At 41.3% G+C, this 24,042-nt stretch overlaps 1 protein-coding gene across 10 annotated transcripts in view; it reads right to left on the bottom strand.

Annotated features, from left to right (window-relative positions):
- FHIT (fragile histidine triad diadenosine triphosphatase) overlaps window positions 1-24,042 on the bottom strand; it is a 1,535,374-nt gene that overhangs the window by 915,978 nt on the left and 595,354 nt on the right. For 2 of the 10 annotated variants that reach the window (XM_044933640.1, XM_044933641.1), the window contains exon 3: window positions 13,603-13,693. The exons of the other annotated variants lie outside the window; for them this stretch is intronic. The gene's annotated coding sequence lies outside the window, so the exon portion shown is untranslated. The remainder of the gene's footprint in view (window positions 1-13,602; window positions 13,694-24,042) is intronic. 10 annotated transcript variants of the gene reach the window in all.

Below are 24,042 nucleotides of genomic sequence, written 5' to 3'. Positions count from 1 at the left end.
CAAATCATTTAGAAGACTGGATTAAAACATTTAAGCCCCAAATGATTCTTTCATGTCAATCCTTTTTTCACATCTAAGGGTAAATGCTATTAATAACTTGGAATGCATGATTTCATTCTGTCTTTTAATATACTTATATATGAATAGGGTTTCCCAGGTGGTGCTAGTGGTAAAGAATCCACCTATCAATGCAGAAGACATAAGAGACACAGGTTCGATCCTTGGATTGGGAAGATCCCCTGGTGGCTGCTGCTGCTAAGTCGCTTCAGTCGTGTCCAACTCTGTGCGACCCCACAGTCGGTAGCCCACCAGGCTTCTCTGTCCCTGTGATTCTCCAGGCAAGAATGCCAGAGTGGGTTGCCATTTCCTGCTCCAATACATGAAAGTGAAGAGTGAAAGTGAAGTCACTCAGTCATGTCTGACTCTTCATGACCCCATGGACTGTAGCCTACCAGGACTCTCCATGCATGGGATTTTCCAGGCAAGAGTACTGGAGTGGGTTTCCATGTTCTTCTCCAGATCCCCTTGTGGAGGACATGGCAACCCACTCCAGTATTCTTGCCTAGAGAATCCCATGGGCAGAGGAGCCTGGCAGACTACAGTCCATGGGGTCACAAAGAGTTGGACATGTCTGAAGTGACTTGGAGAAGGCAATGGCACCCCACTCCAGCACTCTTGCCTGGAAAATCCCATGGATGGAGGAGCCTGGTGGGCTGCAGTCTATGGGGTCGCTAAGAGTCAACACGGCTAAGTGACTTCACTTTCACTTTTCACTTTCATGCATTGGAGAAGGAAATGGCAACCCACTCCAGTATTCTTGCCTGGAGAATCCCAGGGATGGGGGAGCCTGGTGGGCTGCCGTCTCTGGGGTCGCACAGATTTGGACATGACTGAAGCGACTTAGCAGCAGCAGCAGCAGCAGAAGTGACTTAGCACACACACACACACATATATGGGTTTATGTCTACTAAGTTTTCTGAACATATAAGAATCCTTCCATACATTTATTCTGAAATTTGCATTTTTTAAAGCATGTACTAGTGATCACACAGAGCATTACATGGAAAAATATTCCAGAAAACACATTTCCATGGTTGACACTCTGTAGTCTGAAACTTCTTGTCTTCCAATATGACTGTACAGTGATGGTCATATAGCAGCAACTCCAGAAATGCTTAAGGTTGGTGTGCAATTAACAAAGTCAAGACAAAAAATAATTAAGCCATTGAAATACTGCTACGTGGCCTGACAGTTAAACTCTAGGGGGAATTAGCCCTTTGACTGAACACCCAGTATGCCAACAGAGTATCCATTCTCTATGGAGGAGAAACCTTTTCCTTTTTCATAATGATTTGAGCCCCCAGGGCTATACACAATGTAGAGATTGCTATCCCCATTTTGGAGACAAAAGCGCTGAGGCTCAGAGAGGTTATATTTCTAGCTCAAAATGATATTAATGGCTGGTAATGGGGCCAAGACTCAAGAGCCAGTCAGGCCTCCAAGTCTCACACTGCTGCTCCAAAGTAACTTCCACAGGCAAAAATACCCACTGGCCCTTTTCTCATAATCCTAAATTGGCTGATAAGGTCATTTGCACCCAACACGGACAGGATCATATCCACATTTCACTCAGTTATCATGGCTCCAACTTGCTCTTTCTTTAAAGTGATCTACATTTCACAATGTGGGTTTTTTTAAAGGAAGAATTCTAGACAGGGTTTTCATACAACCTGGCAGCCAGTTGCTTAGGAAACTGTTTTTCTTTTTTCATTAGAGGTGAAGGATGACCACACTGTTAAGTGAGAGAAAGGCAGAGGAGAATATATAGTAAATCCCGAGTGCATGTGAATTTCATCCACAGGAAACATAGCAAAATAATCACAACTCAATGGGAAAAAAGGAACTCTGAGAGGGTTCTGAAATAAGCTATTAAGTCATGCAAGTAAACCCAATGTCAACACCTCAGTCTAGGCTGACTAGATTTATGTGTTGGAAATCATACTTAGTGAGGATTTAAGGCCCCTGAGGTTCTCAAGAGTTTCGGTTGTTGCTGTTGTTGTTTGGTTGGTCTGTGGTTTTGTTGTTGTTTGTTTGTTTGTTTGGCAGGAGTGAGGTCTCAGGGAAGGCATGTCTTCTTTAAAGCGGGAAGCACATGGGAAAGGGGTATCTGTGTCCTGCAAGGGTTTAAAAAGTACATCAGTTCAAACCTTGTCCTGCATTGATAGTTTCAGCCTTTGGCACATTTCTGAGCTTTGTGTTCTAAACAAGCATCCTCTCTCCTTCCATCTAACTGTCCCACAAGGCATCTCTATCCAGCTAGGCAGGGATTCAATGATCAGATAATTCTGATGGTATCCCCACCCTCCTAAGAGTCCCTTGGACAGTAAGGAGATCCAACCAGTCAATCCTAAGGGAAATCAACCCTGAATATTCACTGGAAGGACTGATGCTGAAGCTGAAGCTCCGATACTTTGGCCACCTGATGTGAAGAGCCGACTCATTGGAAAAGACCCTGATGGTGAGAAAGTTGGAAGGCAAGAGGAGAAAGAGGTGGCAGAGGATGAGATGGTTACATAGCATCACCAACTCATTGGATATGAATTTGAGAAAACTCAGGGAGATAGTAAAGGATGGGGGAGCCTGGCATGCTGCACTCCATGAGATGGCAAAGAGTTGGAAACAACTTAGCGACTGAACAACAACAACCCCACCCATGACTTGGAGATGGTGCTGTGACAGACATATACCTTAACCTGTAAGTGGCTGGAAGCACAGACCACCTTTTGCCCCATAAAGCCCATCTTTAGGAGCACTGTGAGACCTTGCCTATCTTCTCCAAGTCCATATTCGTAGTGACTCAGCCAGTACCTGGTGCACATAGTAGACATACGATAAACTGTCATTAATCTGTTATGTGAGCAAGAAATAGTCTTCTGTGTTGTCATGTAATTGCATGGCTGGATCTATTTGAAACCAAAGTTCAGCTTCCTCAAATAAATGTCCCATCCTTATATTTTCAGTGCCATACTCAAGTCCTCCTGGCTAAGAAACTACTCTTCTTGATAGCTGCAAACATGTATATCCTTTTCATAGGTATGGAGTGTGTTCTCTCCTAAAATGAAGTTTCATGTACATGCATCCCCCAAATGCAGATACTGATGTTTAAGTCCCATACCTTTATGTTTTATGAAGGCCTACAGTGTAGAAGACATTGGGTGATCCACAGACTTAGTTAAACCAGAACAAAAGGAAAAAGCATGAAGATACAATATTCATGAAACACAAATTGAACAACAGTCAGAAATGGATTGTCCGGGTAGAAAAATCCTAGAAAGAGCAAAGAAATGTTCATTCTGAAGTTTCTTTGGGAAAACCTTGGCTAGTTAATAAGTTGCCCTAGCCTGAATTGGTCTTTAGCTTGCCTGAAACCAGGTGAAGGGATTGGAACGCTTCTCTCAGCATCAATATCTCCCTCTCCACCTCCTTCCGTCAGTATCTCCCATGCATCAGGCAATGTGCTGTACAGTAATGAGTGAGATACAACCTTTACTTTTTAAAACAAAAATCCTACAACACATAAAAAGATAGTCATGACAAAACATGGTTAGTGCAATGCTAGATTAATAGAGATAAACTGTTTAGACTACGACTTAAAGGAGTCAGGTGGCTAAAACTTTGATGAGGACAGCATTCCAAGGAGAAGGAATGGTATGGATGCAGGGTAAAGACAAAATCCAGCACAGTGCATGCAAAGAACTTCCTGCAGATCAATGCAAACAGAACAGATAGCAAGAAGCAAAGAGTCAAGGTGAGAGATGAGCAGGAAAGGTTGGTTTACTTTCTAAGTAAGCCATGTTGACAACCTTGAACTTCATCTGACAGTGATAGATATATTTTTGGAGAGCTTAGGCAGAGGACTGGTAAAGTAGATGTGAAGTTTATGAAAATCCCTACAGCTACGGTAGGCTTGAATGCAATTGGACAGAAGGCCAGGGGACCAAGTTAGGAAGCTGGTGCAAAATCTCAGCACAGTATAGAAACCTGAAGAAGAATAGGGATTATAAGAATGGGAAGAGACAATAGATTCAATAATGATTCAGAATGTAAAATATTTCAGAAGGGTGGGAGAGGATTTTTATTATGGAGAAAAAGAACAAAGCAGCAAAAAGGCAGAACTAGAACCAAGGTTTCAGAATCTTAAGGAAACTACTGAGCAATGTTAATAATTTTAATTTGACCGTGGTAGAGTGCCGAAGAATTGATGCTTTTGAACTGTGGTCTTGGAGAAGACTCTTGCCAGTCCCTTGGACTGCAAGGAGATCCAACCAGTCCATTCTGAAGGTGGTCAGCCCCGGGATTACTTTGGAAGGAATGATGCTAAAGCTGAAACTCCAGTACTTTGGCCACCTCATGCGAAGAGTTAACTCATTGGAAAAGACCCTGATGCTGCGAGGGATTGGGGGCAAGTGGAGAAGGGGACGACAGAGGATGAGATGGCTGGATGGCATCACTGACTCAATGGACGTGATTTTGAGTGAACTCTGGGAGTTGGTGACGGACAGGGAGGCCTGGCGTGCTGTGATTCAAGGGGTCGCAAAGAGTCGGACACGACTGAGCGACTGATCTGATCTGATCTGAGGATTAGTAGGACTCTCATGTCCAATATGTTCTCTTTTTTGACTAGCTTCTTTCATGTAATAAAATGTTTCCAAGTTTCATCCATGCTGTAGCACACATTGCTAACTTAACTTCGTTTAATTGCCGAATAATATGTCATTGGGACTTTCCAAGAGGCTCATGGGTAAAGAATCTGCTTGCTAATGCAGGAGATGCAGGTTCAACCCCTGAGTTGGGAAGATCCCCTGAAGGAGGGCATGGCTACCCACTCCACTATTCTTGCCTGGGAAATGCCATGGACAGAGGAGCCTGGCAGGCTACAGTACATGAGGTCACAAAGAGTCTGACACAAAGAGACTAAAACAACAACAACAACAATATGTTATTGAAAGGATATACCACATTTTACTTACACATTCATCAGTCAATGGCATTTCAGACATTCTACTGCTAGATATATACCCAAGAGATATGAAAACGTGTCCACATAAAAATTTGTCCATGAATTGTACTTTTTGGCAAGTATACTACTATGAATATTCATGGACAAATTTTTATGTGGACACATTTTCATATCTCTTGGGTATATATCTAGCAGTAGAATTGTTGAATTATATAACACTATATTTAACCACATGAGTAACTGCTTTCCAAAGTGTCTGTACCATTTACATTCCCACCATCAGTGTATAAAGTGGGACATACAACTGTGTATCTAATTTCTCTACATCCTTCCTCTGATTATAGCCATCTTGTGGATATGACATGGCATTCTAACTGTAACTTTGATTTACATATTCCTGATGGCTAATGATTTTGAACGTTCCTCCATATGCTGTTTATCGGGTTAATGAAGTTCCCTACCCTCCTGCTTCACTGGTTGTTTTTATTATGAAAGGGTATTTCAGTTTTTTCAAATTTTTTTCTGTATCTCTCCATAGGATCATGTGTGTTTTGCCTTTTATTCTGCTGATATGGTATATTATATTCATTTAATTTTTCACAAGTTTAACCAATCCTGCCTTCGTGGTATAAATCCAACTTGGCCATGTTGTATTCATTTCATATGTTGCTGAATTTAATTTGTTAGTATTTTTTTGAGGCTCTTTGTGTTTATATTTTGAGATAATGGTCTGTAGTTTTCTTTGCATGTGATGTCTTTATCCAGTTTTGGTGTCAGGGTATTTGTGATCAGAATGCTTTAGGAAGTTTTCTTTCTTTGTCTAACTTTTAGAACAGTTTATAAAGAATTAGTATTAATTATTCTTCAAATGTTTGGTAGAACCTACCAGTGAAACTTTCCGTACCTGAGCTTCTTGGTGGGGTATTTTTAATTACTAATTATATCTCTTTATTTTACTTATTATGAATCTACTCAGATTGTATATTTCTTCTGAAATCCAGTTCAGTTCTCGAGTCAGTGTTCCTAATTTTCATATTTCTAGTAATGTGTGTATTTCATCTAATTTGTTGACATATATTTGTTTCTAGTACTCCCTTGTAATCTTTTCTTTCTGTAGAGTCAGTAGTAATGTCCCTTTCATCATATCTGATTTTGGTAGTTTGAGTTTTCTCTTTTTTTCTCCTAGGTCAGTCTAGCTAAAGCTTTGTCAATTTTGTTAATCTTTTCAAAGAGGCAATTTTTGCTTATGTGGATTTCCTTTATTTGTTTTTCTTTTCTCTATTTCATTAATTCTTGCTCCAATCTTTATTATCAAATATTTCTGTCCTTCTGTTCACTTTGGATTCATTTTTCCTCTTTGTTTTACAGTTTAGGATAGGTTACTGATTTGAAATCTTTCTTCCCTTTTAATACAAGTGATTAAAGCTATAAATGTCCCCCAAGCATTGTTTCAGTTGCATCTCATAAATTTGACATGTCTTCATTTTCATTTATCACAACGTTATTTTTTTTTTCTCATTTCTCTTGGGTAATTTTTTCTTTGGCCCATTGATTATTTAGGAATGTGTTGTTTAATCTCTACATATTTGTAAAGTTCCTAATTTTCTCTTATTGAGTTGTAATTCTACATTGAGTTGTAATTCTACACTGTTCTGATCAGAGAACATACTTCATATGATTTCAATCCTTTTAAACATTTTGAGGCATGTTTTACAGTGTAGCTGGAGAACACTCCACATACACTGGAGAAGAATGTGCTTCACGGTTCTCTTTTAACTTTCTCCAAACCCCCCCTTCACCCCCTATCCCGCCACCATCTGTTGGGCTGTCTGCATCATTTAGCATCACATCCAGTTGTTAGGCTTCACTAATTTCCTGCTGATCTATTATTTTCAATAATGCCTTGGGAGCACAAATTACTCCACAGTTTGATCCAATTAAATTCAGGTTCCTTTGCAAGGGTCGTTTTTGAAGCCTGTTTTTCAGTTTTTTTCTGACTCCAGGAGGGCAGTTCTTCCCTGATACTCTCTGGTAAACTAGGAGAGGAAAACTTTAATTTGCTGCTCTCATAGAACTACTAACCAACTCTTAATTGCTCACCACCACAATCCCTGGGCTTCCCAGGGTGGCATAGTGGTAAAGAATGAGCCTGCCAATGCAGGAGATGTGGGTTCAATCCCGGGTTCAAGTGCAAAGAGTCAGATGCAACTGAGCACACACACACACAAACGCACACAATGCCTATTGTTTTGGAGAGCACCGCTTAGGCTTAAAATTCTCCACGGTTTCAAATCGAGTGAGTTTCCTATGGTAAGCTTCACACCCCTCTATTGGTTTTTGTTTGTTTGTTTTGTTTTTTATGTCTTTATTGAATTTATTAATTTATTACAATATTGCTTCTGTTTCATGTTTTGGTTTCTTGGCAGCAAGACATACAGGGTCTTAGCTCCCCAGCTAAGCTGGCAGCCTACCTTTCTCTTTCAAGGAAGAGATACCACAAACCTTGACTAGAATCTGAAGGGAAAGTTAGCTCCATCTTCTTGGCCACATCTGCCCAGAGTGAGCTTCCACCTGGTTTGGCTGGGTGAAATGGGGTAAGGGACAGTAAGGGAGAGGACGGGGCCTCCCTGATGGCTCAGCAGTAAAGAATATGCCTGCCAATGAAGGAGATGCCAGGTTGGGAAGATCCCTGAAAAAGGAAATGGCACCCACTCCAGTATTCTTGCCTGGAAAATTCCATGGAGAGAGGAGGCTGACAGGTAGTGAAGCCTGGCGTGCTACAGTCCATGGGGTCACAAAGAGTCAGACTCAATTGAGCATGCACACACACAATGAGAACCTCCCTCTAGTGTGAAATTCCAAGTTATTTCAGGCTACTTACAATCTTTACAACACAGTATCCATTCAAAGACGGCAACGTGGCCATCATGAGAATAGGGACACCATCTATTTTCTTCACCACAGTCTTTCCATATCCTAAAACACCACATGAATTGCCTGACACTTGTTAACTGCTCTCAAAATACAGTTTTTGAATGAATGATAACCTGTTACTGTTCCTTTATCACACTGGCTTCCTTGGAGATGAAAATGATGAGAAGTTTTCTTACAGTATTTTTCTGAAAGTATCCTCCCAGAGACCTGGGACACGACCTGACACCTATGTCTTCAGGGACTCTATGTATCAATAAAATATCCCAAGAGTCTTCTAGCCAAGAGCTCTGGCCTCATTTTCAAAGTGATCTCAGAAAGCAAGAAGCATATTCTGAAATCTGGAAGTGGCACCATAGAATAGAGTGTGGTCCCTTCAGTTTTGTAAATGAAAAGCAGCATGAAGAAGCTAACCACCAACAAGCTGACTGCCTGTTGAAAAGAAGGCAAATTATTCTAAATAATCAGCCTACAGATAGGCCACAGGGAGACCTAAATGCCTAGCAATCTCCTGGAAGATCACAGAGGATAGAGGCTTGTCCTCTTATTTGAAAATGAAAGAATCAGGTTTCTTCTCAAAGCAGTCAGAGCCCAGCCTTAAGAGGAACAGGTCTAGAAGTCCTAGAAAATTCCTAAAATAATGATTAAACGATAGCTATTGAACCACCACCTTCCTGGAAACTAACTGTGTTCTAGACCTAAGGATTGGGTTAAATGCCTCTCTTATGTGGGACCCTGATGCTAACGTCCACCTACTTACTGAGCCTCACCCCAGTCTTCCTTGCAGACTCTGCTTGGCCCCCTGCCCACTCTTCCACACTGTCAGCTTCACCAAGAACTTCACCTCATCCAGATCTCTCACTTTCTGTTCCTCCCTCTCACCTGAGACTTACCCACCCCCATCCTTGTCTGACTCCACTCTGCTTTAATTCATTGGTTAATTGGTGAGGTCAACTAATTTGTCAATCTCCTGCTTGAGTCCCTGTTGAGATTCTGCAACTCTGTGTCTTTAACTTTTTGGGGAAGTAGCCACATCTCAGATGTTACCCTCATATCTTTCCCAGCTTATAAAAAGAGAAGAAAAAGAAGGCAGTCCAGAAAAAAACTGAGTGGGGAAAAAAAAAAAACCAGCTCTCAGTCTCTGCCCCTTGGTATCAGCTTTGAGACACCTGGCCCAGTACAGCCTGTGCTAAGTTTCAAAGAAGAGGCAGACAACTTTGAAGATTTGATTTCACAAGGGACAAAAGATAAAAGTCTCTGTCAAGTTGTCATTAGATGCTTAATGCTATCCGTGGTGGGGTGCTGGAGGCGCCCCTCCTTCTCTGTAGACCTCTAGCAGATTAAGTTTCAGAGCTTTAATTTGAGGAAGGATTTACAGCTGTGAAGAGGTATAATATCGTTTTGATTTGGGTTGTACTAGGCTGGGGAAGCCAGATTACATTTGTATGAAACTGTATTAGAAGATATGACTGAAACCACCAAAATCAAATAAAAGGAAAAATTTTCAGAGAGCCTGAAAATAGGGGCCTGTCTTTTCTTTCCAATGCCTGTGCATTGTTTCACTATTATTCTGATTTACACCAGGAGGATCCAAGCAGAAACACAGGAGGCAGATGGCAAAAAAGGCCTGTGCTTGTCGGATCCGTCCATTCATCAGTCTGTCGTCAACCTAATCCAGAGGCTGGTTCCTTGGGTAAAGAAACAAAAATTAATTAACCCTTAGAGAAGTGGGAAAGTTAGCAGGGGAGGGGGAAAAAAAAAAACAAAAACCCTCATGAAAAATACCTTACTTTCATCTCCTGGGGCACTGTCTAATTCAGAGTGTCAGAGAAATCCATCAAATAGTCTCTGAAGTTTCTCTGGGCCTCAGTCCATCCACCACCACCATATGCCACCCCGTGTGTGTCACACAGCATCCCCAAGATAATGACTTACACGGAGACTGTGCCTTTCCTCCAGAGCAATCTTAAAACTGTTTTAAAACCTGACTCTGCTCATTTGCACAGCAAACAATAAATCACTTTGGGTACCGTAAAAACCCAGTTTCCTATAAGATGAGACACGGGAAAGAATTAGCTGTTGCTTGTAATTGTTTGTCCTACACAGCTACACAGAACTGGACAGATTATCAGCATCTTCTAGTAGGATTTAGAGATGCATAAGTGGAACACCATGGGTGGGACTCCTAAATTTGGAATGACTGTGCCAAAGCTTCTGGCACAATAAGCTGAAGCTTTAAAAAAAAAACCTTTTTATTTTGTATTTCGGTATAGCCGGTTAACAGGCTTCCCCCTGGTGGCTCAGTGGTAAAGAATCCACCTGCAATGCAGGAGACACTGGTTCGATCCCTGGGTTGGGAAGATCCCCTGGATAGACCATGGCAACCCACTCCAACATTCTTGCCTATAGAATCCCATGGACAGAAGAGCCTGGTGGGCTATGGTCCACCGGGGTAGCAAAGAGCTGGACAGGACTGAAGCGACTGTGCACACACACAGAGCTGGCAATGTTGTGATGGTTTCAGGTGTCTCCCTCAAATCCTTCCCATCCAGGCTGCCACGTACATTGAGCAGAGTTCCCTGTAGGTCCTGGAGTAGGTTTCCATTATAGGTACAGCTGCTGCTAAGTCACTTCAGTCGTGTGACTCTGTGCAACCCCATAGATGGCAGCCCACAAGGCTCCTCCATCCCTGGGATTCTCCAGGCAAGAATGCTGGAGTGGGTCACCATTTCCTTCTCCTGTAAGTACAGCAGTGTGTACATATGAAGCTTCTAGTTTCAACTGGAATGTCTCATGGACAGTTGGGGAGAGTTTGGGGAAGCAGGGCTGCTTCTTATCACCACAGGAGAACTGTTGGCTTGCCAAATGGGGTAAACCACGAAGACAGTCACAAGCATCTCTCAGGGGTTACCTAATTTTTAAACTGTAAGCTCATTTAAGGATGGTTATAGTAGTCAGGGGGACAATAATGCATAAGGATGATCTTTCTGAACTGTGCCAGAAATTGCGATCTCTCAATTACCGCCGGGATGGAAGGAACAGGTTTTCCACAAGAAGTACTTTTAGTACCTGCTTTTTACACCTGCACATCTCTTTAGATAAAAGAGAACTGTCTTAGCTCCCAAGTTGAAATGGGCCCATTTACCAAAGGGGTCAAAGTCTTTGCTTTTGTAGTCACGGCCAACTGGATTAATCAGAACACAGGAGAGGTGTTAGAGAAAGGTGCCTCTTCTTCAAACAGAGGGTGAAAACACAATTTCCTCGGGATCATAAAGCAGTTGCAAAGATGCAAAGTAAAATTTAGGTCCGCACTTCCAGGTAGGGTTTACTGACAAAACTAATCAGATAAAAATACATCCCACATCTCTCAGATTGCTCAAAAGAACCCCATCGTGATTATTTATAATATATTCTACAATAATCAAGTAGCCATAAATTCTCCCTAATTCCCACAGTTATGAACAGGACACAGTGTTAATGTCCTTATCTTACTCTCAACTAATAAATAAACCTTAGAATGAATGTCATTTCTTATAATCAGTGTCATCAAGAAAAAAGTTAAAAAACAAAGAATTGATTGAAAAGATTTCCCACCTTGTCAGGCAATATAATAGAGGTCCGTTCTAGACTTTGAGGAAAAAAACAAAAAGAAGCACAGTTTCTTCAGCCTTTGAGCACTAAGCAAGTTATTGATAATACAGAGTCTTGAATTTGATACTGAACTTGGTCAGAAGTGGGTGCCTTGTAAGCAAAGGAAAACGGAGGAAAGAGAGAGGAGGTAAGAAGACAGAGCCATGCTGCTGACATTTCGTTCTCTGGGCTTCAGTTTCCTTCTCTGCTGCGTGGCTTCAGTAGTGTCCGACTCTGTGCAACCCCATAGACGGCAGCCAACCAGGCTTCCCGTCCCTGGAATTCTCCAGGCAGGAACACTGGAGTGGGTTGCCATTTCCTTCTCCAATGCATGAAAGTGAAAGTGAAGTCACTCAGTCGTGTCCGACCCTGGTGACCCCATGGACTGCAGCCTACCAGGCTCCTCCGTCCATGGGATTTTCTAGGCAAAAGTACTGGAGTGGGGTGCCATTGCCTTCTCTGTTCCTTCTCTAGAAAATGCAAGTGTAGACCAAGACAAGCCTGAAACAAAAGCCAATCTCTAATTTTAAAAATAAATGAAAAGGCCTTTAACTCTTAAGCAGAAAATGTTGCTCAAAATACTCTCATAGTTTATTAACCCGCAGCAAGAAGGCACCAAGTATGTGGTTAGAAACAGGGGATATAAGCAACACCACCTGATTCCACATCCTGACTGGACCACTTACTAGCTGTGTGATGCTGGGCAAATTCCCTAACCTCTCTGAGTCTCAGTTTTTCTATATGTAAAAGAGAAAGAATGAAAGCTTCTATATGGCAGGACTAGTTCAAGGATTAAATCAAATGATACATATAATGCCGTTAGCACAATGCTTAGTCCCCCAGAAAACACACAATAGACATTATTAGTCTATTATCAGTAGTAATAACAATAGTTATGATTATTAGAAATACAATTAATAATAATTCTATTTTAATACAACAAAGGAGATATTTACATACTTAGAACATTCCTTACCTGATAATCTACAAAATGAAGGATAAAAACAGAGTTAAGGGGAAAAAAAGCATGATGTGATGTCCTTTAGATTAATAAAAGTGCCAAATAAAGCAATCCAAATTTAGAACACTCGAGCTGTTCTGCAGTGACTCTACTCTGCCTGCCGTCAGTTGGGGAAAGGAAATTCATGCTCCCCGCGTTCGGAAGAGCTGCTCGGAAATGCTAGCTGACCCCTGACAAACCTGCAGCCTCACCAAGAACACAGTTAATTTGAGCAAGCAGAGAGAAAGCATGAGCCCACACTCAGGCGCGGCCCCATTTCCATCTGAGCAATTTAAACAGGAGCCACAGTTCGCCTCTGCAGACACCAAACCCAGCTGCCAGGGAAAGGTTTCAGACCCATCCTGGTGCCCCAGCGATTTCCAGTTCAGTAGAAAGCTGCAGAACACACAGTCTCACAGCACATGATTTCCTCATATTTCATCAGGCTTTAAACAATTTTAACCTTCCTTCCTTCCAGGCGAATGCAGAGATGGCTGCGTTTTAAGTGGAAACAGAATGAGAAGCTTAAGCCGGTTTCATGTCCCTGGGTGGGTATGCAATTAGCAGGGTGACCCTGGCCAACTCCTGACTCCTCTGGGCTTTACTGTCCTTATCTGTAAAATGGGCAAAAGCTGGGGAAATGTGCATTCCCCATCAATGCCTAGATACCATTGTTAATCTTTAAGGCTCCATTTATTTTCTGTCCTGAAGTGAAACAGGCTGACAATCTACCCTAACATCCCCCTCTAATAATAATAATTTTTTAAAAGGTAAAAAAGAAAATTTGCCACCACATAACTTGACTAGGGGCAAAGCAACTTCAGCAAAACAGTTGGTGTCCCACAATTTATTCCTTAATAACTTCTGTTGTAATATTTCTGGGGCACATCAAAGGACAATAACAGCCCAATGTTGGTAATCCTCTCACATATAAAAACTTTCATTATGGAGTGTTAAAGGCATCACTCTGTATGAGAAACAGCAATCAATAGGAATTGGCCTTTATCCCCCACTTCCTTACCCACAGAGATGGCTTTTTCTCTCCAGTGATGCACACTGTTTGGCCACAGCTTCCTCTGATGGCTGGAGAAAAGCAACAAGATGAAAAGCCACTGTGATAAATGAAAAAAGGGGGAAAGAATTTCAGGAACACATCCCTATGACAGACACAAAGAAAGGAGTCCATTCTAATGAGTCTAAATGCTGCTCATAAACTTTAACTTTGATGTGTGTTTAAAAGTCACCAGGATCCATTTCAACTTGGTTATTTTGATGCTGTCACATGTAAAAGATTTTTTATTCAAAAAATGTTTTTTTTATTTATTTATTTTTTTTTTTCAAAAAATGTTTTTAATGAGCACCCTAACAGCAGGATATTTTGGAGATACTGTGGCAGACCCTAGTAAATAACACAAACTAAAAGGATCATCAGTAGCCATTAATTTTTTCCTATTATCTATAATGCAATTACTGGAGTCAGAAATATAACATTCTTTACAGATTTTCTTTTTTTTAAGTCAGCCAAACTATAGGATTCGTTCCCTTGAAAGCATCATTCTAGATTCTCTAAAAACCCAGAGTCAGCACATACTTTCCCTTTCTTATGAACATATAGAGGTCAGAGCCTATTCACAGCACGTCCCTAGTAAAGGTCATCAACAGACCACACCTTGCCAAAGCCAGTGGCCAACTTCTGGCCTCTCTTTACTTAGCCACTTAGCAGTATTTGACAGCAGATCATTCCCTCCTTCTTGAATCATCTTTTCTTTAAACACACACACACACACAAACCACACAACCAAACTACTCTATCCTTCCACTATTACCCTATTCTACTTATCAAAATTTGAAACCATCTCATTTATTTTTGTGCATGTTTATTATCTCTCTTCATCTCTGTGCCCAAGAAGGAAGTTCCTGATACATCATAGGGACTCCATAAATATTGGATGTCCGACTGACTCCTAGTATCTCCTTCTGACAAATAAAGAGACTAAACCTCAGAGGAGTTAAGTGACTTGCCTAAGGCTGCACAGTATTCTCTTGCTACTGCTGCTAAGTCACTTCAGTTGTATCCAACTCTGTGTGACCCCATAGACGGCAGCCCACCAGGCTCTCCGTCCCTGGGATTCTCCAGGCAAGAACACTGGAGTGGGTTGTCATTTCCTTCTCCAATGCATGAAAGTGAAAAGTGAAAGTGAAGTCGCTCAGTCGTGTCCAACTCCTAGCAACCCCATGGACTGCAGCCTACCAGGCCCCTCCGTCCATGGGATTTTCCAGGAGTTAAGTGACTTGCCTAAGGCTGCACAGTATACTCTTAGACTGAGACAAGATTTGAACCCAAGGCCATGTAACACTGAGCCCAGACTCATGACCATTATACCATTGAAAAGAAGTCCCAGGTAAATGTCCAAGAGCAGAGTTGGTAAACTTTATGGTGAAGGAGTAGATAGTAAATACTGTTGGCTTTGTGTTCTGGTCCTAGAGTCCCTATGATGATTTGTAGAAAGAATAGATTTTACCTCTGTCCTTGTTGGGCTGCACCCAGAGGGGCCTACAAGTCCTGTGCTTCCCCGGTTCTAAGACCAAAGAAAGAGCCTGGTGTCAGTAACAGAGACACCAATGGTTTAATGAATAAGGAGAGCTTGCATGTCTGAAACAAGGTGCTAGAGCAGCACCCACCATGTGCAGTGGATGGCAACAGTCTCTTCTCCCAGGTTGCAGAGGGAGGAGACTGCCAGTTATAAGCAGAGTCCATATCAGGCTGACTCAGCAGCTACTGGGGAAACTAGCAGAGGGGCACGCCCCTCACTGCCTCCTCCATAAGAACAATCACCAGCTAGGGCCTGGGGCAAGCACGTAGGGCGGCCAGTCATGTAAGCAGCATGTAGGTGAAGCAGGCACTTGTTGAATAGAGGATATTCAAAGAGAAGAGAACAGCCGCCTTGAGTGGCCTGACCATACAGTCAGCAAGATCACTGAGGGCAAAGGTCAGATGTAGATGCCTTGTGCTGCTTTGCTGTGTCATGCTCAGTCGTGTCTGACTCTTTGCCAGGCTCCTCTGTCCATGGAATTCTCCAGGCAAGAAAACTGGAGTGAGTTGCCATTTCCTACTCTATAGGATTTTCCCCACCCAGGAATCAAACCCGTGTCTCCTGCGTCTGCTGCCTTGGCTGGCAGATTCTTTATCACTGATCCACCTGGGAAGCCCACATAGGCAACTCCTGCAGCTAAAGTAGTCCACTTCCCACAATAGGGAGATGAATAGATTCCAATCAATTGGTACACTTACTAAAAGGAAGCTGAAGCTTGGGCAATTCCCATTCAGTTAGAAAAAAAGTAAAGAAGGATTGGGAATGGCAAAGGCAAACAGTTGAAAACTCTGTGTTATCCCCTTTCCAATTAAGAGGCTTTGTGTCCATGTGGAGAAAGTAAGCAGCCCCCAAAGTGAGAGAAAGGAAAATACCTGCTCTCACCTCGTTGACTTCCCACATGCCTGCCCTGCTGAGACTGTCCTTTGGCGACTGCAGAAAGAGCCAAAAAAGTGACTCCTTCACAGCATGAGGACACTTTCAGCTGAGGACAAGAGGAGGCTTTCTCTCGGCCTTTTATACAGTCATTCACAGGAAGGGACATCCTGTGAGCTCATTCTCACTCCGAAGTAAGTGAGAGCCAAGTGCTTTGCTGCCTCTGGGTTCTGCAGAAACTCTACCTTTGATGGCACCATTCTGCTCCTCTGACGCCAAGTCCTCAGCAAGGGCACATCTCCATTTCCAGAAGGGGTGGTCTCCTTAGGGACCGGCTGTCCACTAGGAACACGGGGCAGCACCAGAGGAAAGGAGCAGAAGGAAGAGAAGCCCCATGTGCAATTCTATGAGTTATTTCAAAGAACCACCCTTTATCAGCAATAATTCTCTCCAGGGAAAGGTGCTTAGGACAAAAATGTAGTGACGGCAATACAAATGGGATGCTTAGATAGAAAACGTTTCAATGTGCCCATTCGGACAGCACCATTTTGAAGCAATCATTTTGATGATGGTATGAAACTACTTGAAATTTCAGTCCTTAACCTAGAGAAATATCTTAGTGAACAATTTTGGATCCATGATAGTAATTTATATTTGCCACTTTACTTGTTTTTTGTCTTTCTCCTTAAAGATGTGACAACACCTGTCTTGATTACCACTGCATCCCTAGTGGCCAGTAGAGTACCTCACACATAATTGTTTATTGAAAAGCTAAACAACTGTTACTCACACTCCTGTGATGACTTCTAGTTCTAGTACAATTGCCACTCCTGCCAATACCAGTGTTTCAAGTTCACTTTAGTTTAGTCGCTCAGTCGTATCCGACTCTGCAACCCCATGAACCGTAGCACAGCAGACCTCCCTGTCCATCACCAACTCCCGGACTTTACCCAAACTCATGTCCATTGAGTTGGTGATGCCATCCAGCCTCTCATCCTCTGTCGTCGTCCCCTTATCCTCCCGCCTTCAATCTTTCCCAGCATCAGGGTCTTTTCCAATGAGTCAGCTCTTCACATCAGGTGGCCAAAATATTGGAGTTTCAGCTTCAACATCAGTCCTTCCAATGAACACCCAGGACTGATCTCGTTTAGAATGGACTGGTTGGATCTCCTTGCAGTCCAAGGGACTCTCAAGTGTCTTCTCCAACACCACTGTTCAAAAGCATCAATTCTTCGGTGCCCGGCTTTCTTTATAGTCCAACTCTCACATCCATACATGACTACTGGAAAAACCATAGCCTTGACTAGATGGACCTTTGTTGACAAAATAATGTCTCTGCTTTTTAATATGCTGTCTAGGTTGGTCATAACTTTCCTTCCAAGAAGTAAGAGTCTTTTAATTTCATAGCTGCAGTCACCATCTGCAGTGATTTTGGAGCCCAGAAAAATAAAGTCAGCCACTGTTTCCCCATTTATTTGCCATGAGGTGATGGGACCAGATGCCATGATCTTAGTTTTCTGAATGTTGAGCTTTAAGCCAACTTTTTCATTCCCCTCTTTCACTTTCATCAAGAGGCTCTTTAGTTCTTCACTTTCTGCCATAAGGGTGGTGTCATCTGCATCAGTTCAGTTTAGTTCAGTTCAGTTGCTCAGTCGTGTCCAACTCTTTGCAACCCCATGAATCGCAGCACACCAGGCCTCCCTGTCCATCACCAACTCCCGGAGTTCACTCAGACTCATGTCCATCGAGTCAGTGATGCCATCCAGCCATCTCATCCTCTGTCGTCCCCTTCCCCTCTTGCCCACAATCCCTCCTAGCATCAGAGTCTTTTCCAATGAGTCAACTCTTCACATGAGGTGGCCAAAGTACTGGAGTTTCAGCTTTAGCATCCTTCCTTCCAAAGAAATCCCAGGGCTGATCTCCTTCAGAATGAACTGGTTGGATCTCTTTGCAGTCCAAGGGACTCTCAAGAGTCTTCTCCAACACCACAGTTCAAAAGCATCAATTCTTCAGCACTCAGCCTTCTTCATAGGCCAACTCTCACATCCATACATGACCACTGGAAAAACCATACCCTTGACTAGATGGACATTTGTTGGCAAAATAATGTCTCTGCTTTTGAATATGCTATCTAGGTTGGTCATAACTTTCCTTCCAAGGAGTAAGCATCTTTTAATTTCATGGCTGCAGTCACCATCTACAGTCATTTTGGAGCCCAAAAATATAAAGTCTGACACTGTTTCCACTGTTTCCCCATCTATTTCCCATGAAGTGATGGGACCAGATGCCATGATCTTCATTTTCTGAATGTTGAGCTTTAAGCCAACTTTTTCCCTCTCCACTTTCACTTTCATCAAGAGGCTTTTGAGTTCCTCTTCACTTTCTGCCATAAGGGTGGTGTCATCTGCATATCTGAGATTATTGATATTTCTCCCAGCAATCTTGATTCCAGCTTGTGGTTCACCCAGCCCAGTATGTCTCATGATGTACTCTGCATATAAGTTAAATAAGCAGATCAGTTCGGTTCAGTTCAGTCACTCAGTTGTGTCTGACTCTTTGCGACCCCGTGAACCGCAGCATGCCAGGCCTCCCTGTCCACTGCCAACTCCTGGCGTTTATCCAAACTCATGTCCATTGAGTCCATGATGCCATCCAGCCATCTCATCCTCTGTCGTCTCCTTCTCCTCCGCCCCCAATCCCTCCCAGCATCAGGATCTTTTCCAATGAGTCAACTCTTCGCATGAGGTGGCCCAAGTGTTGGAGTTTCAGCTTCAGCATCAGTCCTTCCAATGCAGGTGCATAATAATTTGTGGAAAAAACCATTAGCAGATGAATGGATAAGAAAGCTATGGTACATATACACAATGGAGTATTACTCAGCCATTAAAAAGAATACATTTGAATCAGTTCTAATGAGGTGGATGAAACTGGAGCCTATTATACAGAGTGAAGTAAGCCAGAAAGAAAAACACCAATACAGTATACTAACGCATATGTATGGAATTTAGAAAGATGGTAACAATAACCCTGTGTACGAGACAGCAAAAGAGACACTGATGTATAGAACAGTCTTATGGACTCAGTGGGAGAGGGAGAGGGTGGGAAGATTTGGGAGAATGGCATTGAAACATGTAAAATATCATGTATGAAACAAGTTGCCAGTCCAGGTTCGATGCACGATACTGGATGCTTGGGGCTGGTGCACTGGGACAACCCAGAGGGATGGTATGGGGAGGGAGGAGGGAGGAGGGTTCAGGATGGGGAACACATGTATACCTGTGGCAGATTCATTTTGATATTTGGCAAAACTAATACAATTATGTAAAGTTTAAAAATAAAATTTTAAAAAATAAGTTAAATTAAATTAAATTAAATTAAATTAAATTAAAAAAAAAAGAAATACAGTGATGGACAAAACAATCATAATCCCTAATTTTATGGAGCTTACATTTTTTTAGAGACAGACAAAGAAGAGAGAGAGAGGAAGTAATTGCAAGTTACAACACCTACTATAAAGAAACAAATAGGGTGCTGAGATAAAGACTAACAGACATGAATGATCACTGAGGAAGGCCTCTCCAAGGAGTCATGTACGCTCAAACCGAGGATAGGTAGTAGCTAGCCATGCAACTGCAGGTAGAACATTCTGCACATTGCATGTGAAAGGCCTTGGGGTGGAAAAGACTTTCAGGTGGAGAAACTGAAGAAAGAACAGAACATCTAGAACCAAGGGAACAGTGGTGAGAGATGCATGCTTCAATAGTAAAAGGCTTTGTAAACCCTTGTGAAAAACTGGGATTTTTATTCTTAATGACATGGATGGTTTTAAGCGGGGGAATTATATAATCAGATTTTTGTTTAAAGCAGATCACTTTTGCTGTTGTGTGCAGAGTTAGAGGAGGAAGGGTAGAAATGGGGACAAGGTCATTGTGGTGTTCAGGCAAATAATGTTACAAATCAGACAAAAGTGGGATTGTGGAAATTTTGATTAAAGGACAGATGATAAGTAAAGGAAACGGAGGTAAACTCCGGGATTTCATGAAAAATGGGGATGAGATAGGGAAGGACAGGAAGGAATCAAGGATGACTCCTAGATTTCTCAGAGATGGAGAGAGTAGTCATGCAACTTAGAGGCCTATGTAAGATCTGTGAAGTTAGGGAAAGATTGCCTATGAGGCACATGAAGTGGTGATTGTTGAGTGGTTTTCCATTATGCCCTGCTAAGGAAGTCAGCTGAGGGGGAGGGAAAAAAAAAAAAATGAACAGCCAACTTCACTACTACCATTAGTGCTATATAACAACGAGTACTACCACCACCAGGGCTTCCCAGGTGGCTCAAGTAGTAAGGAATCTGCCTGCCAGTGCAGGAGATGCAGGAGATGTGGGTTTGATTCCTGGGTTAGGAAGATCCCCTGGAGGAAGAAATGGCAACCCACCCCAGTATTCTTGCCTGAAAAATCCCGTGGACAGAGGAGCCTGGGGGGTAACAGTCTATAGGTTTGCCAAGAGTCAGACACAACTGAGTGACTGAACACACATTACTGCCACCATCCCACCATTACTCAAGTTGGCTATCTGTTAAAAAACCAATGGGGCTAGCATTATGCAATCTCCATACTCGTTTTATAGATGAGAATACAGGCACAGAGAAGTTAAGCAAGTATCCTAAGACAAACACGAAACAGGTGGTGGAACTAAAATAATGATGTGCTTATTATTACTCTTGGCCAAATAAAGTGGGAGGATTGAGGAACAGACTGAGAATGAAGAAGCCTCGACTTTGGTCTTAAAGCCTCTTTCTGGCTTCTTAAGCACTTCCTTTCTTTGGAAAGGTATCAGGGATCCTTGAAGAAATGGCTGATTTCAGAGCTGGGTCAGGAAATGGACACAGGGATCTAGGAAAGTTTGTCACAGGAATCTATCAAAGGCTATTGAGGCATATCAAAATGACTCAAAGCCAACTTGAAAGGGCTCCCACTGGCCAAAGATGGATTAACTTCAACATCAAACAGAACAATTAATATGGTAAAGTGAAACAGACCTACTTTATAAAAATCTGTGAGTTCCATAATGGTACTTTTTAAAATCACTGGTTTCCTTTGCAAGTTGTGAGGGTAGCAACTCACGACTGAGAAAATACACAGAAAGAGAGAAAAAATTTAAGCATTTTCTCTGCCTTTCCTGTATGGACTGCACGTCAAGGTAACCAAACAGGAATTACAAGTCCTTCTTTAGGAGGATTCACAGCTAATAGAAGCAGGAATAAAAGAATTTAAAACTTCCCACTCTGCATCAATTTGCAACAAAGAACAATTGGAAAATAAAGCTGAAAGTACAATTCCATTTATTATGCCATCCCAGAATATGAAACACATACAAAACCTTTGCACTGAAACCTATAAAGCATTGCAGATGGAAATTAAAGAGCAAAATAAATGGAAAGATATAGCATATTCATGGATTGAAGGATCCAATATTGTCAAAACAGCATTTCTCTCAAAAATCAATCTGAAGTTTCAATGCAATTCCAATCAAAATCCCAGTAAGACTTTTTGTAGAAATTGACAAACTGATTCTGAAATTTATTTGAAACACAAATGAACTAAAAGAGCCAAAATAGTTTTAATAAAGAACTACAGAGTTGGAGAACTCACACTACTTGATTTTAAGACTGACTATAAAGCCACACTAATCAAAACAGTGTGTTATTAATGAAAGGATACACAAATGAATCAAGGGAACAGATTGAGGAGTCCAGAAATAGACCCACACAGAAATGGTCAATTTATTTTTGACAACAATGTAAGGTAATGCAATGGGGGAATACAGTATCTTTTTGATAATACTGCTAGAACAACTGGGCACCATATTGGGGGGGGGGGAGTTGCAGAGTGCTGACCCTTATTTATACCATACATAAATATTCCATCAAAATAGATCATAGACCAAACTTTTAGACTAAATCACAGGAAAAAAAAATCTTTGCAACTTTGGACTAAAACAAGATTTCTTAGAAAGGAACAAAGGGAATAATAAGTGAAAATTTAAAATTGCTTTTTAAAAGCCACTGTAATGTAACAGAGGAAAACATCTGCAGGATACATATCTAACAAAGAATTTGTATGCAGAATACATAAAGAGCTCCTATAAATCAAAGAAAAAAAAGAGGCAAAGATGTGAAGATACCTCACAAAAGAGTTTATACAGATGGCAAACAATAACATGAAAACATGATCAACATCATCAGTTATCAGGAAATACAAATTAAAACTGAAATGAGATTAAATTAAAATTTCTAAGAGCAACCTTCCCAAGGGTTGGCAAGGATGTAGAATCATTGCAAGGCTCATAAATTGATTCTGTGAATGTAAAATGGTACAACCACTTTGAAGAAGTGTTATGCCGTTTCTTTAAAATTTTCCATGTATTCATAATACACAACTCAGACACTTCACTCTCCAATATTTGTTTATCCAAGAGAAATAAAAATATGCCCACAAAAATATCTGTACTACAAGTAGTTTTATTCATAATAATCCAAATCTGTAAACAACCCTAATGTAAACCAATGAATGAATACACAAAATGAATACATTGACAAAATGAGGGCTGCCTATATAATAGAATGGTTGTGAGCAATAAAAAAAACAAACTAGTAATACATGCAGTTGCACAGATAATTATCCAAATCATACTCACTGAAGGAAGCCAGACAAAAAGAATACATATCATATGACTCAATTTATTAAAAATTCTAGAAAATGCAAAAAACAATCCCTAGCGACAGAACATAAATTAATAGTTGCCTGAAAGCTGGGACTAGGGGGAGGGAATGACTACAATATGAGACGAGGGAACTTTTCAGGGTGATAGAAATGCTCTGCATCTTAATTGTGGTGGTGGTTTCACTGGCACATCCCTCTTTTAAAATTCACTGAACTACACATTTCACATGAGCACAGTTTATTACATACAAATTATACCTAAGTTGAGTTTTTTAAAAGATTTCTACCAAAGCAAAAACACACAAGAATCTGACAATCTGTGTGAATCCATTCATGTGAAGTAAAAAAAAAAAAAATAGCATGGTAATAGAACAGTTGCTACCTTGGAAGTGTACACACAATGACTGGGCAACTTCTGGGGTGCGAGAGATGTCCCTGTCTTTATCTGAGTAGTAGTTACATGGACAGTTCATCATCTAAGCATTCAATGAGCTTAAGTTGGGCACTTTTGCTGTATTTCTGTTACTTCAATAAACAAATAAAAAGTAAAGGACTGTTAGAAATTAGCAGACAATAACCAAATGCAATGTATGAATATTGTACAGCATGTGATCTGAAAAACTCAACTGTAAAAAATTTATAGAGAATGGAAGAAAACTGAACATGAACTACTTATTAGATATTAAAGAATCATCATTCACTTCATTGTGTCTACTATAGTTACAGCCCTTATCTGTTAAAGAAACATAAAAGAGCACTTATAGGTGAAATGAGATGACGTATAGGATTCACTTTAAAGCAATGGTCCCCAACCTTTTTGGCACCAGGAACTAGTTTCGTGAAAGGCGATCTTTCCACAGACGAAGGGCTTGGGAATGGTTTCACGATGATTCAAGTGCATTCCATTTATTGTGTACTTTATTTCTATTATTATTACATCAACTCCACTTCAGATCATCAGGCATTAGATCCCGGAGGTTGGAGACCCCTGCTTTAAAGTATTTCAGGAAAAAATATATATATAGTCATTTCTATTTTTAAAAACATAAAAAAAAAATGTAAAGTGAGGGTAAAGTTCAGGGATGGGGCAGAGAGTCAGAGAATGTGTGCCAATATCTATCGTGCATATGACCAAAATCCTATTCTTTGCACTCTGAAGATCAAAATGTTCACATCAAAATGGCTGCATCAAAATGTCCTGCTTCAGAACACACATTGCAAGAAAGGTCTCAGGGGCCCAGAAACATGACAAGCAGGAACAGAATGAAA

Source organism: Bubalus bubalis, chromosome 21 (assembly GCF_019923935.1).
Source record: "Bubalus bubalis isolate 160015118507 breed Murrah chromosome 21, NDDB_SH_1, whole genome shotgun sequence".
Classification (NCBI taxonomy): Eukaryota; Metazoa; Chordata; class Mammalia; order Artiodactyla; family Bovidae; genus Bubalus; species Bubalus bubalis.
The sequence above is the reverse complement of the archived record's forward strand: the minus strand, read 5'-3'. Positions and strand labels throughout refer to the sequence as shown.